The sequence below is a fragment of the Lagopus leucura genome, unplaced genomic scaffold (assembly GCF_019238085.1).
Source record: "Lagopus leucura isolate 7727_CA_CO unplaced genomic scaffold, USGS_WTPT01 Super-Scaffold_100008, whole genome shotgun sequence".
Classification (NCBI taxonomy): Eukaryota; Metazoa; Chordata; class Aves; order Galliformes; family Phasianidae; genus Lagopus; species Lagopus leucura.
This window is the reverse complement of record NW_024962265.1, coordinates 34925454-34940363: the sequence shown is the minus strand read 5'-3', so window position 1 is coordinate 34940363 and position 14910 is coordinate 34925454.

Sequence of the window (14910 nt, the reverse complement as noted above, 5' to 3'; positions counted from 1 at the left end):
GTTCTGTGCGTGGAGAGTTTCCCGTATGATTCGTATGTTTCGTGAGGGCACAGCGTGCTGTGCGGCTGTTTGGTGCTTGCCCCGTGCCTGTTGGCTCTGCTCTGTGCCCGCATACAGCAGTTATATGTGTGTCAAAGGAAGCAATGCTTGTTACGTGGAAATCCACTGAGAAATAAGACAGGTTGATAATGACAGGGATGAGGGTTTTTTTTTTATGAGGTTTGAAACTTGTTGGAACATTGCGACGTTCATTAATGTAAAGACTTGAAGTATTTCCTAAAGCCAGCTTGGGATGAAAACAAGCCAAACCTGCCTGGTGGCTTTTCTGATGGGATGCCAGAATTACATGCAAAACATGTGGCCATAAATAAAGCCAACACGAGTTATTAGAAAACTCTGCATCTCCCACTTGCATACCAAGCTCTGTCAACGTGCCACAGAAAGATGGGAAGATCCACCACTTAGCAACAGCCCTCCCCCAGCCCCATCGCTGTGTGGCAAGTAAGAAATAAGATTTATTTGAAATAAACAAAATTTAAAGCATTTCAGAAGAGATTTTTGAGGTAACATATTCAGCATTTGTTCTGTAAGTAGTAAGGTGCTGAAAGTAGATGGAAAAAAAAAAAAAACCCTAAATTTTACAGTGTTACAGATGGGCCATTGTATCATCCTCAGTAAAGGAATCTCAGGCCCCTGTTTTCATGGAACTGAAACACCAGCATGATAGAATGTGTTCAGTGAGGAGATGAGTAATAGGAAAAAGTAAATTAAAGGATCTTTTACAAAGAATAGGCAGCATGGTAAGTTACAGGCATTGGTAGAACAGATGTTTTTAGCGTTGAAAATTCTAATGATTAATCTTCAGATAAGAACTGATGATTTCCCTACTAGATTTAAGAGTATTTCTGGCTCATCGGCACCTGATTTATCTCAAGGTGTGTGTTGTTGCTTTTTATTCAGCTCCTGCTGTGAGTTTCTAACAGGATGAGCACACAGCTTATGGAGTCTTTTTGCAACAGAAGCTTAGACATATTTATGTGTTGTTACAGATGAAATAATCAGTTATCAGTCAGGGCTTCTGCAGATGTTGTCTAAACTAGTGACCATACTAGGCCTACAGATGGTTGGCTTTAGCTGAAGATAGGTCAATTCTAGAGACTTTTAAACACTTGGGTGTTGACAGTGTTTTGTTTCTAGACAATAAGAGCCAAAAACCTGGACCAGGTGCCTTGGATGCCTTAGACTTTACCTTATTCTCTGCTGCATTTATTGGCAGTAAGAACTAGGAACATACACATTTTCTCTGAGCTAGAGATTCTGAAAATGTTAATACTAATGTAGCAGAACTAACTGGTGTATTTGGTCCTTCATCATCTAGTACTTGAAGGGAGCTTTTAAGTGGGAGGGGGACTGACATGATCTGATAATGATAGGACAAGGGGCAATGGCTTTAAATTAAAAGAGAGGAGATATAGGTTGGATGTTAGGAATAAATTCTTTACTCAAAAGAGTAATGATGTACTGGAAGAGTTTGCCCAGGGAAGCTGTGGATGTCCGATCCTTAGAGGCATTCAAGGCCAAGTTGGATGGGACCCTGTGCAGCCTGATCTGTTGGGTGGCAGCCCTGCCCACGGCACAGAGTTGCAACTGAATGATCTTTAATGTCCCTTCCAACCTAAGCCATTCTATGATTCTTATCTCCAAAATTGTCTTTTAACCTCCATTTAAGAAATGTATCTGAAATCCTGGGCTGAGTAGTTGTGGGATGCTATATGAGAACAGCACACCTTTTGAAGGATAACTGATACACTGATTAGATTCTCCTGCCATAACCCACATAACTGATTTTTTTTACCAACTCTACTTAGTCTGGGGGCTGAACAAGCAGCTGCCTGTGTAGCAGTAGTCAACTCCAATATGTTTTTCAAATGTGTTTATTCAAATAGCCCTTAGCTGCAATATTGGTCTGTTTAGTTAATTGCTTAGCTTTTGTTTTCCAGCTTGTAACAGAGACTGGATACTGGAATTTCTGGTGGAGGGACAGAGGCTCTTACAGGAATCATACAGCCCAGGCTTATACCGGCGAGCTTGTACAACCATGTGACCATGATGAATCACAACCCACACACTAATGCAAAGAGGAGGCATGTTTGCGGAAGATCCTTCAGCTTCCTGCATTGCTCCCATACCTGAGTTAAGAAGCACTGGAGCCAGTTTAGAGAGACATGCCAGAATGCTGTTCTGGCTTATCCACAAACCTCGCATCTTGGCTTAAAGCCACAGATGCTGCTGCTGTTGGAATTTACAAGAGGAAGAAAAGCAAAACAGCTCTAAATGCCTGGAATGAACGAAGTGCCTCCAATTATGAATTCTGTAGCAACCATAACAAGAATAATGTTGACTTTGACTCCTACTCCAGCTCACTTCTGTTACATGTGACTTTGTGTGCTATTTGAAACCAACATATTTTCCTGCAATTGCTTAGTAAACATTAAATTTTACAGACAGATTAGAAAGTGAAAAAGAAAGAAACTTAAAATTCTGTGTTTGGAAACTGAAGGAAGCAGGCACGTTTTGGAAAGTAACGAATCTACAACTCTTTGTCCAAATACTGTATTTAAACTCCTGCTTTCTAAATGTTGCCCTTTGTTTTTTCTAGGTCTTGAAATTAAAAAAAATCATCACACTTCTAAGGTTGTTGTTTTTTTTTTTTTAATTTAATGTTCATCTAGTTATTGACAGTATTGTGAGTTTAGAATTTACATACTTGAAATGCCATCTTGAATCAATAACAACAGTGTTACATGCAATATGTACATTTCATATATATTTTTTCCTTATATTTAAATATACACTTCTGACTTTTGTAGCTAAAAAGCTTGTTAATTTAAAAATGGCAAGTAACTACTGCTTGAAATTTCCTCCTACACTTTCATATACAAATACATACCTGAAGTAAGAAAAATCTGAGAAATTTAAATCTAAAAACAGTACAGTGTCGTTATAAGCAGCCTGGGTATTTGTACAGAGAACTATAGGATGCAAAATACAACCAGCACAGAATCTAGAATTAAAAATAATCATGGTGATTTAACAGGAGACAGGAATGTGAGATGAGCTAAGGCAACATGATAAAGGGAAGTTAATAGCATGTTACTGTATATAGCATGTTAATTAAAATTAACTCTTTTGCATTCATTCTTATGAATGTATTAAAATTCAGTAGATTTGATGTATTACAGCATAATGTTTCCAAAGTTTCATGAAATAACTGTTCTGCTCTTCTTTGCTTTTCTGCCTCTTTTTTCTCTCTTTGTGGTGGTACTCTTCATTGCTCTTCTTTGCTTAAACATTGTTCCTGTCCGTGAGGGCTCTGTTTTTGTCATGTTATTCTTTTTTTCTTAGGGATATAAATTTAGTAGAAAATGCTAATCTGACCATGAAATAATTGAAACTGGGTTTATTGTATTTAATTGACTACTTGAACCACCAGACTGCTTTATCTTCTAAGGGACATCTGTATTACATGAGTTTTCTTCTACATTCTGTTCTGAGTAAAGAACCAACAGAAAATTAGCTGAACAGAATATGTTTTCATTTTAGTACAACAGCATTTCCCCAAATGAAAAAAAAAAAAAAGAAAATCATAAAATTCCTAAACACTTCTTCCAGATAAAGAAACCACACCAACAGGCTGTCAAGTCCAACTGTTTGGTGGACTTATGTATGTTTCATACTGGAGGCTAATACCAAAACACAGCACCTATGCGACTAAGATATTTCAAGCAGTTGCTTATCATGCTGGTTCTTTCTTCTGAGATAAAACTGCACTCAACTGTACCACGAGCTTTAGTAGGGGTAACTGCCAGCAAAGTCAATAGGTGATAATGCTTCAATTGCCAGTTTTCCAGTCAGGGAACAACTTCATATCTTCTGCTCCTCTTCTCCAACATTATTTCAGTTGCTGCAAACAAGTGATTCTGCCTTTTCTATGCAAAAGATATCAGGATGCTTTTGTAACAAACCAGAGAAATTACATAAACTCTAGGATGAACCATTTGTGGCTTCAATGCTGTTTAAGGCTGTGAAGACGTGTTACACAACGTCCAGATCTGACCCAAAATCTCAAGGCAGATGCTGTTAACACCTTCAGGCTGATGTATTTTCTTACTAACCACTATTTTAAAAGCAAGCAGTGAAAATTGCTGTTTGATTAAAGAAGAGATTGGCTCTCAAACCCTGATTAAATGATTTTTTCTCTGTACTTTTTTGCTTCATGTTCGTTATTAAATTTCCATTTTTTTTTTAATTGCTCCTAAGAAATTAATACAGAAAGTGGGTATTTCTTATTAGTGGCAACTATCTTCCAGAGTGGTAAACCAGAAAAGCCCTGGGTTTTGGGTTACCCTTCCTTTGTTTACATATCTCCTTCAAACCAGAGGATGAATTATTCTGAGATACTCACTAGACAGACCAGCAATTGGCCAAAATCCAGCTTTTACTGGGCTGATGTACACACAGCAGAGAAGCACAGATGACTAAGGTGCTGTCCCTGCTAATTTGCTTCATCTGCCTAAGCCATTGCAATTTGGACTGATTTTAGATGCATGGATGAAAGTGGTACAATTCATGTTTTCAGTGATAAGTAAGTTCGTTTCAGTTGAACTACGTGATGAATGCTTATGTGTTACTGGTAGTTCTGACTGAAAAAGAAAAAGGTAGTGATCACTTCAAATATAATTGAATGTAGTCCCATTTATATTTCTTTCAGTTGATTAACCCGACAGATGTTACTGTTTATGTACAAAATTCAGTTCTGACTAGGGAAATACAGAAAAATAGCTTTCTAAACTCTTTTCTGCAGTTAAATATTCTTCTGTTAAATGTATAATCCATTACAAAAAACCTAGTGAAGCATGCAAAATGTCTCATAAATCAACTTCAAAGCAGCTTTGTTTCACTGTTTCAGGTTATTAAAGCGTGGATTAGCAGAAAATCTAGTATCACAAGCAATCTGAATTTTAAGCTGAATGATTTATGATGTGAAGATAATATTGATATAACATTATGAATGTTGTACTGCATCTGAGAAGCAAGAGCATCAGTTATGAAGATACAGAGTAAATACTGAGGTTGTTGCCTCTCTTTGAATTACATATTTTGCATTTCTGTAGCAGTTAAATCATAAGAGGTTAAAAGAGCTTCACTAACATTATGTTTCAGCAAAGTTAAAGGGAGGGGAATAATACTGGTGTGTTCATCCAGGCCTTGTGACAAAGTCAATCAAGGACCACATAAAACCAGATATCCACTAGTTTTTTTCATACATAATGAAATGTTATATTAAATATTCTATTAGCATTTGTGAAAAAATGCTATGAACCCTAATCAGAGTGTCTGGATTCTTCAATAAAATCTGTGATTGTGCTTCAATGCTTAACCTCCATAACTAGCAAAGAAACTGCCAGGAAAATTCTCAAGGATTATCCACCTGAGTAGTGCACCTAGATTCAAATGCACAGCACTGTGAAGACTTCCACACACTTCAGATATTGTTGAAACACTTTGTTAAATTAGTCTCAGGACACAGGAAACCCTACATGTTAGTAGTAGCCTATTAAAAGTACTACGTACAACAGCGGTGTTCAATATGTTTTTTAAGGTGGACTACTTCTCTTCCCTACAGTGCAGCACTGCTATAAGGATATACAAGGATATGATACTAAGAGAAAGATTAGAATAGAAATTCAAAACTATTTCTTAGATTTACAGTAGCTTGTAAGTTATGTACGTCTAACATACATCTGAATAATTATATGTTGCATTATACCTGGACAGTTGTTCAGAGTTTTCTGTTAAACCAGATGAACATCATGTGCCACACAGATTTAGCTCTATTTTGCAGATAGATGAAATCATAAGTTCTCTGAGGCAACAGGCTGGATTGCAAGAAATATAATCTACATTTCAATAATGAACAGGAAATATTTTACATACGAAGATACAGTAGTTTCAATTTTGTCAGTGCAGAATTTTAGTCCACTCAGGACAAATACCTGGATATCTGACTTAAAACAATCCTAGATCTGAAAACGTTTTCACTACAGAAATTGGATAAATATTTAAGGGATGTTCTGATTTTCTGTAAAAAAAACAAATAAATAAAAAAAAAGAGTACAGAGTAAAGAACAGAAGTTTTACATAAGAGATGTGGCTGTAACGATGTGCACTCAAAAGTTAAGCAGAAACATCCCTTACCTTTCAAGACTTCTGCTCAGTCCAGATTCAATAGAACTGCTGTAGAACAAGTGTTTAAAAAGCAGGAACTGAAGTTCTATGAGAAAGAATTGCAGATTCCCAACACTTTCTACAACTGAAGTCTTATCAGAAGGAATGTTCAACTGTGTATTCTGCTTCTTTGCTATGATAATTTAGCCACATTCTTTCAGCCACAAACAGCAGCGATGCCACAGCAACACACCTTGCCACAAAGCAGGTAAGAAGTGGAGAAATCAAGTGGCTAACTGATGAGGTGGAGCCCAACTCACAGCTCTCCCACCAAGACAGTGTCAAGTAAATGGTTTCTTTTCTTGTTCTTCTGAATTCAGAGATCCACCCAGTGTTATAAATTGGTATTGAAGTTGCAGTGCCCTGTCACTGTGCCAAACACTTAAGGTGCCATTGTTTTTATCTCAGAAAAGGTTGTGGTTATGACTTGCTGCACTAACTGCCCACAATAAGGACATTCTTAGTTTGTGAAAGGAGTTTGCATATACTCTCTAGCATTGTCGTAACAATTTCCACGCTTTTCCACGTGGATCTGAGATACTTCAGTTTTTGGAAGTTTAGGACATTGCCATAACAACAAGTGATCAGCTCATGGCTTCCAAGTTTTTCCCCACTTGTCATTTTTTCTTGATGACATAGGCACTGGACAATACGTATGCCGGAAGGAAAATGAATTGAATTCAAACAAGACCTTATCAGAATAAATCTAAAGTCAATAAAAAGTGAATATAGTTAAAATCCTTGGTTGTTTTAGTAGATCATGTTTTCTTTACATATATTTTGCATTCTTCTGTCTTGAGATTTCAGTCAGCCTGCTTTAATGTTACTTTCTTGAGCTCCTCACCTGTGAGTCCATTAACCTATCTGGAATTTGATTTATATATTGAATTTCTCTTATGTCAGCTACTGATTTAGTTTAAAGCCGGAGCTGACCCAGTCTTTGTGAACAAAGTACTTGTGTTAAAAAATAAATCCTTTTTTTTTTTTTTTCCCTAAAAATTCAAACACAAAAGATGTTTGTCAAAGGCTTTAGATTTCTTGCAATTTAAGAATTTGCATTACAGAGTCAGTACTATCACACAGATGAACTTTTAAATAAGTGCTTGCATCCAAGATCCTGAGTGCAACTAGTAACGAAAAGTTTTCTATACAACTAAAAGCCACTGGTTATGATGGTCGATGATTCATATCTTAGACACTCATGATGTACAAAATTAAAATTCAGCCTATAGAAGCCCCTCTCTTCCTTAATTAAAGCAAAAAGATTTCTTTTTTGTGCGCTCCCTCTGCAGTCAGCTAACACTGAACTGAAACAACTGGTAAAGACATATTTCTTCACCCATTAACTATGAGAGAAGACCTTGGTGACAATTTTATACTGCTAAATAAATAAACAGGGCCTTGAAGCAGCTCAGGCACTTGACCTCTCCATAATCCACACATTATTTAATTGCAGGTTTGTTCTCCAGCTGCACTTGGACTGCTCCAAACAGCTGTTTCTAGGAGATCCCCCAGAGATTGGGTTAATCCTAAGTACAAGGGTCACCCCTTGAGGCCAGGGTCTGGACCCATGCTCCCCTGTTTAGCAATACAAAGTCAAATATTAGCCTTTATTTTAAGCCTTTGTGAATATCGCCCCTGTCTTGTATTTTCTTGCAGTTTTAAAGATGCATTCTGCCAAGTGAAGGTTCCTGAGCTTTCCTGGAGACAGCACAAACAACAGGTGTTTAGAGCTAGACAAAGCATTTGAAATCCTTTAATTTTCTGGCATTTTCATCATTCAGAATAAGCTGAAGAATAACACTGAAGTGCTGTAAGTAAAGCTGAAAACATTGTCCTGGCACTAAGGGTCATGTCATGCTTCTCTGCATATGGATTCAGTTTTCCAGAAATGTGATCCCAACACTTTTTACAGCTACAAACTGAAAAACATCATACATAATCTATTTTGTATTATAACTTTTGTAACTAGTTTATTTTTGCAAATTTGGCATCTTTAATGTGTTTAATAGTATAAATGTTGGTATGTTTAATAGTATGAATTACTGAGTGTAAGTATTCAGGCAGGCTGGCGGACCAGGTCTAATGGGATGCATTTTTCAGCTGTTAGGAAAAGACATTTAAAGAAAAAAGAAAAACAAAACAAAACAAACAAAAAACAAATAAAACAGATGCTGCTGCTGCTTTTTATTATTATTATTGAAAAAAAAAAAACACCCAGATATTCTGATCCTTCATTATCTCTTAATTCTTGCTATTTCTCACCTTGTCATATCCTTCCTTTTAAAATGGAAAACCCAGCATATTTACAGATTATGGTTAAGTGAGAACAAATATTACTCTAGTTTTCAGCCAGCATTTCTCATTTGCTGTTCTACCCTTAACCCCACAGCATTGTGATGTGCCTCCTGCAATGGAGATGCACATGAATGTTGTACTGTGCCAGAACAAGATACTAGGGCTTGTTTAGCTTGCAGAAGAGAAGGCTCTGAGAAGACTTCATTGCAGCCTTGCAGTACTTGAAGGAGGGGGACTGACTTTTTATGTGTTCTGACAAGGGGGGAGGGGGTGAGGGTGCTGGCTTTAAACTGAAAGAGGGAGATATAGGTTAGATGTCAGGAGGAGATTCTTCACTCAGGGTGTGGTGAGGCACTGGCACAGGTTGCCCAGAGAAGCTATGGATGCCACATCCCTGGAGATGTGTGAGACCAGGTTGGATGGGGCTCTGGACAGCCTCATCTGCTGAGTGGCAACTTTACTCATGGTGGGGGTTTGGAACTGGGTGATCTTTAAGGTTCCTTCCAGCTTAAGCCACTGTATGAATCTATGATCTCAGAAATGTTTCCCCACATAATGCAGTCATAATCCTTTTTGTGGGTGAGAGGCCTCATCTCCATCTGCTTTTCTTTCAAAACTGCCTTATTTTACAGGAACTGGACCCAGAAGATGAAAATGATGGCTGGCTTGGGCAGAGATACCAGTCACACCTCAGTTCCTTGTGTCAGTCTCAGGGCAGTGGCTGTATTGCACCTGACGTTCCCTTCTCCTCTCTTGCTGGTGTGACCCATGTGGTGGCTCATGCAGCAGTACAGAAAGTTGGTTTGCAAACAGTCCAAACCAAAGTTGCTGCACACCCAAAACAATGCACATCCTGTTGTGAATTTTAAGTGGATTTTATAGAGATAACCAAGTGCTGTAAGTACAGACACAGTCTTGTAATCATAAACACATTCTTCTGATGGGTAGAGGCCATCTACAGTCAATGTAGACACGCAGATACTGCTACTGTCACCAAGGAACTATTGGTTTGATTCTTCAATTCATTGACCCTTCACACTACACAGTGACCAAGGGACTCAGTTCATAAGCACACTGTTCAGGTGGTCTGTTAAGCCTCAGAAAAACAGCATTTACATTCAGGAGCTGTTGAAAGAAAGAATTTTGATTTAAATAAACTGCCCCAAATTTGTGAAGTAGCTGTCCTTAAATGGCCAGATCTCTACCATGGTGTCAAGGCACCTAAGCCACTGCATCTACCCAAGCAACAGATGATTGATGATGTTACGATGAATTATTAGAAAGTTCTAATGAAATGTTTGTGATCTTGACAGTAAAAGAAGCCCTTCTAGAACCTGGCTGTGAACTGTGTCACTCTTGTGAGCCCAAACTTGAGTCTACACTGAGGTGACACACAGACAACTGAAAAAATCAACAGAAAGGAACCCAGAGACACTGTCCTCTGAAAGTTGAAAGTCACTGCATCACCGCGTGAACTATAAAGATACCCTTGAGTTGGCTTATCATTACAAGAATGACGTAGATGTTGCAAAACGTTGGGTGTGTTTCAGTGTTCCTCATCACTCTAATGAAGTTGTCACCATGTGTCCTATAGCATGTAATTTGTTATAATAAATAAAAGATCAGTTTGCAATCCCCACAGGGCAGCAATCGCTTGTCCAAGATTATCTGATGACAGTAAGCGGAACTGATCCAAGTCAATCCAATACATGTAAGTGTGAAGATCCAACTCTGCCCTCCACCTGGGACTGCATGCTCCTCAGAACAGCTGCTAATTGAAAGCAAATGCAACATACTATGTGGGGCACGGTAATCATACCCAAACTGTGAATTTTTAGAACAATATTATTTGACCACTTACTGAACTGATTTCAACTCATCTTGTATACCTACTCCCTTAAAAGCCTATGCTATTCAAGGTATATTTGCATACCCATGTCTCTGACAAGACTCATTTGGATCATGTTATATAATAACCTCAGCTATAAAACATTTTTTTCCTCTTCCTTCTGAATATTATCAGAAAATGTGAGCTATCTCAGAACATGACAGTTGTTGGGCTGTCATGCTTCCCATGCATGAGGTGGCAAAAACCATTAAAAGAATATTAATTTACCAGCTATTATTTAAAGCAAATTTTCAATTACACTGTGGATCCTTTTTACCACATAAGGAATGAAATGTCTGATATTGTGTGGTCAAAACAGGTTAAAACTTGGCATTATGCTGTCTCATTGGGGTGAAACATGCACTGTTTTACCTATATGCCAGGCAATTTTGAAACCATCTAGGATTTGAGCATACACATTAAAAAAGAAGCAGCCAAAGCAGAGCAATCCAATAATTGGAGGTTGTGGAACTGCTCTGTAAACATTTAAAAAGTTAGGGTTTCTAGGTTTAAAAAAAAAAAAAAAAAAAAATATACAGCATTTTATTCTTATTATCATTGTTGGTTGTACTGTATTTGCAGTATTAAGAAATGTAGAGTTATTGCTGTAACCATACTAATCCCAGCCTTGCAAATGGGATTCATGTAGTAAACAGAGGTGGAAAGAGAGATGAAATCCAAAAGTTGATGCTGCTGGACACCTAATTCTACAGGCAAGGACAGACGGTTAGACAGCACAGTCCTCATTAGAAGAGCCATGATACCTGTGTCTTGTCTGTAGCACACTAAAGGTCTCTCAGAATAGTAAGAGAATAAAATCTCAAAGAGGGAAAGGTGGCAGCAGACTCCCTGCACCTAAAAGTTTGGCAAGGGCACAGCAGTGTTACAGGACAAGCAAGATGAACAGGGATATGTTGAGACCACAGGGCTGCAGACTCCAAATCATGAGGAACACAGTGGTACAGCTGCTGTGACAAAGTCTCCTCCTGCACAGATGCTACTCTGCCATATCAGTCCCTTTTCAAAGCTGATTATATCTACTGTAAATGTTTATACTTTTAAGTTTGCACTGATAGAGAACTGAACCTCTGTCACTCTGTGCTGTCTCCCATTGCTGTAGAAATAACCCACTTCTGCCTGACCTAAATCTGCAAAATAGGCTGTGTTTATTCTGTGACACCAGGGATAGAGTGACTTAGTTGAAAAGCATCTTGTTATAATACAGGAAAAGTGGGGTGATACATTCTGCGCAGTTTTTGCACTTGAAAGTTACTACTTATATAATATGTGGAAGTTATATAAAGTGAAAAGGCAAGTCCTTTATTCCCAAGCTAAAGATATGCATTCTCAGTCACCCAGAAATACAGTTCTGAAGGGCAAGTAAAGAAGAAAACTTTCTTTCCCAGTCAAAAGGAAGAGTTACTTATTTTTATCCACTCCATTGCCATGACCAATACAAACAAACGACTGACTTATAACTCACCATTCCCTCCATCCAAATAAAAAAATGTATCAATTAGGGCTCCTGTTACCGTTGTAACAGCTAACTTATGATTTGTGTCTGAGACCAGTTTTGTCATCCTTTGCTCTGAATATATGCTGTAGGAAATACAACTTTAAAAATGTTCATATTGAGAAATGCTAAGAACTGATAAAAAAATGCAGAACACCTCAGTGTATTGCTTCTCATTATTTCCATCGTGCTTTTAACAAAGATACTGGATGTTTATATAATGAAAATGATGCAGCACAGTTTTGTCTGCCTCATAAAAAGAAAAGTCTCATATGAGACTTTGTGTGCGGTTTATTTTTTTCCACTTCTTTCTCGATCCAAAATTTTGCATGCAGTCCATGGCAGTATTCACACTTGATAGAAAAGCTGCACTTGATTTTGTTATTTAAAAACATGCTGATTTGCATGGTTAGTTTCAGATTATCTCCTTGAAATATTTTGGAAGCATTCAAAAAAAAAAAAAAAAAAAGACCACAGACATAAGATACGTCATCTAGAGCTAATACGACATCGACTGTAGCATCCATGTGCCATAAATAACATTTCTCTTAATCCTTTATCTGAAGAGGAATCCGACTCCAAGATACTTAAAAAATAAAAAAATACCTGCCTATGTTAACACGGCAAATGAACAAAAACACTATAGGATATTTCTAGCTCTGTATTTAGATCAACCATGATTACATATGCATACAATCTGAAGAATTAAGGAATGCTATTCATCCCTGTGCAGGGCAAAAAATTCTTTACGCGCTCACTAAAGTCTTCGGTGTTAACTCAGACATACTAAGTTCAAGTACAATACAAACTCAACTGAAGTTGTCTTTGCCTTAAAGATGGCATGAGTTCTACAGTTAAGTTTCTCACCTGCTTGCTTCTCAGCATGTCATTCATTTCTTTGAGTCCTTTCAGAGAGGCTTATTTAGAGTCTTAAATGCCAATGAGTTCCTCAGTTGTTGACCTCATGATAAAGGAATGGACATTATGCTCTCTAGAGGCAATTAGAATTCTTTTTAAAACATATCACTGGAAGAAGTTAACTGCTACTTGAGTACATGTGTTCCATTTAAAGTTATCTGCAGTAGCTATTCTCTATTCCTAATAATAAAGCCTTTCTCAAAAGAAAAAAAATCTTGTGTACGCTTAGTGAAAGACTGAACTTGCAACTCCTCCACCAGACACTGTTATTACCTCATGTGACAACCTTGACATTTTCACATTTTAAAGAAGTCTTCATTAGCAACTGCCTGGCAGTGAATAATTTAACAGTCCCCCAAAATTGATTTCTTGTCTCCAAGCAAGTACCGATGTGGCTGATTCATTTTTAATATCAACTCAGCAAAACAGGTAAAGATTATAGTCTACTCTCTGATTTAAAAAGCTTTTATAGTCTTCTGTAAATTATCTCATTTTTATGCAAAAATAAATAAACAAACTGAAAACACACACACAATACAGAAGTATGCTAGGAACACAACTACATAGCAATATAAAATTGAATACGCACTTATTAGTAACATATGAATAATCCGCATATAGTTATGTGTCCTGCTACAGTGGGCTGACCCTGGCCAACAGCTATGTACCCCACACAGCTGCTCACTCACCTCCACACCACCAGTGGGAGAAGGGTTTATAAGAAGAACAACAGCAAGAAAAGCCATAAGATAAACAGCTTACAAAAACAAGCAACGCAAAAGGAAGTCACATGCCACCTTGCACAAGCAGATTCACGTCCAGCCTGTGTTCAAGCAATGGCCAGCTTGGAAGACAAAAAGCAAACTACTCTTCTGCTTCTTCTACTGTACTAGCATTGTGGTACTTGTATAATCAATAGATATCAAGATGTTACAATCACAACATAATCAAGAGAGTTAGGTAAAATAGTCAATGATAACAAAAAGAGAATAAGTGGAAGAGCTTACCCTTTGGCTGGGCTCACCACAAAACACCAAGAGAGATGATCTCCAGACGAGATCCTTCCCCACTGGTAGCCAGCTCTTCAATAGGTCTAGGAGGGCTGCAGCCTGGCTCCACCCCTTCCGGCAACACAGCTGAATTGCCTTCACCTGTGCTCCTCTGACTGACTCATGGCTCGCCTCAGGTGATCAATCAGAGGTTCAGGCTGTGACTCAGCAGTTCCCATACAGGTACTAGAAGAGATGTAACATCCTTTATTTTTGGAAATGTTGCCCAATCCTTAAATATCAGATTGTGCTTTCAAAAGACAAGATTCCACTCTGCTTGTAAGAATTTCATTTAATATGGTAAATGTTGCCATTTTTTTTTTTACCAGAAACTTTGAAAAATATGTATTTTTAACATTTTGTGGACCACAAATGAGGCATATCTAACTTGAAGCTACAACATCATTGGAGATCACTAATTATAGTATTTTATCTATTTATTTATTTATTTATTTTGCTTTGGGCAGGTAATTTGAGATACCTACCACAAAAAAAACAATCATATGGTAATATTTTATGTCAGGGATATTTAAAACTTTACGAGCAATAACAGTAGTAGGATTAGTATTGCTGCACTAATAGTCATTGTTCAAATTTGTAAAATACGCAAATGAGTCTTATCTGCATTAAAGCTATTTAATTTATTATTTATGTGATCTTTGCTGCTTATGTTTAAATACAAAACTTATTACCAGCTGTACAAGCTGAGTCTCGGGAAGAGATCTGGATGATATATTTTAATTCAATCAGCCTTAGCTGCTTGTATACACAGATGTTAGAAATTTGTTTTCATAAACATACTATTTCCCCAATGCTTTTTTGCCCATGTCTAGAGGTGCAGAAAATACGCAGGAGATATGACAAAGGAAAAGTCAAATTCCATGTTCTATATTAAGACATATGCTTTCTGATATTTTAAATTGTTCCATTTGACTTTATTGAAAATATATTCAGTA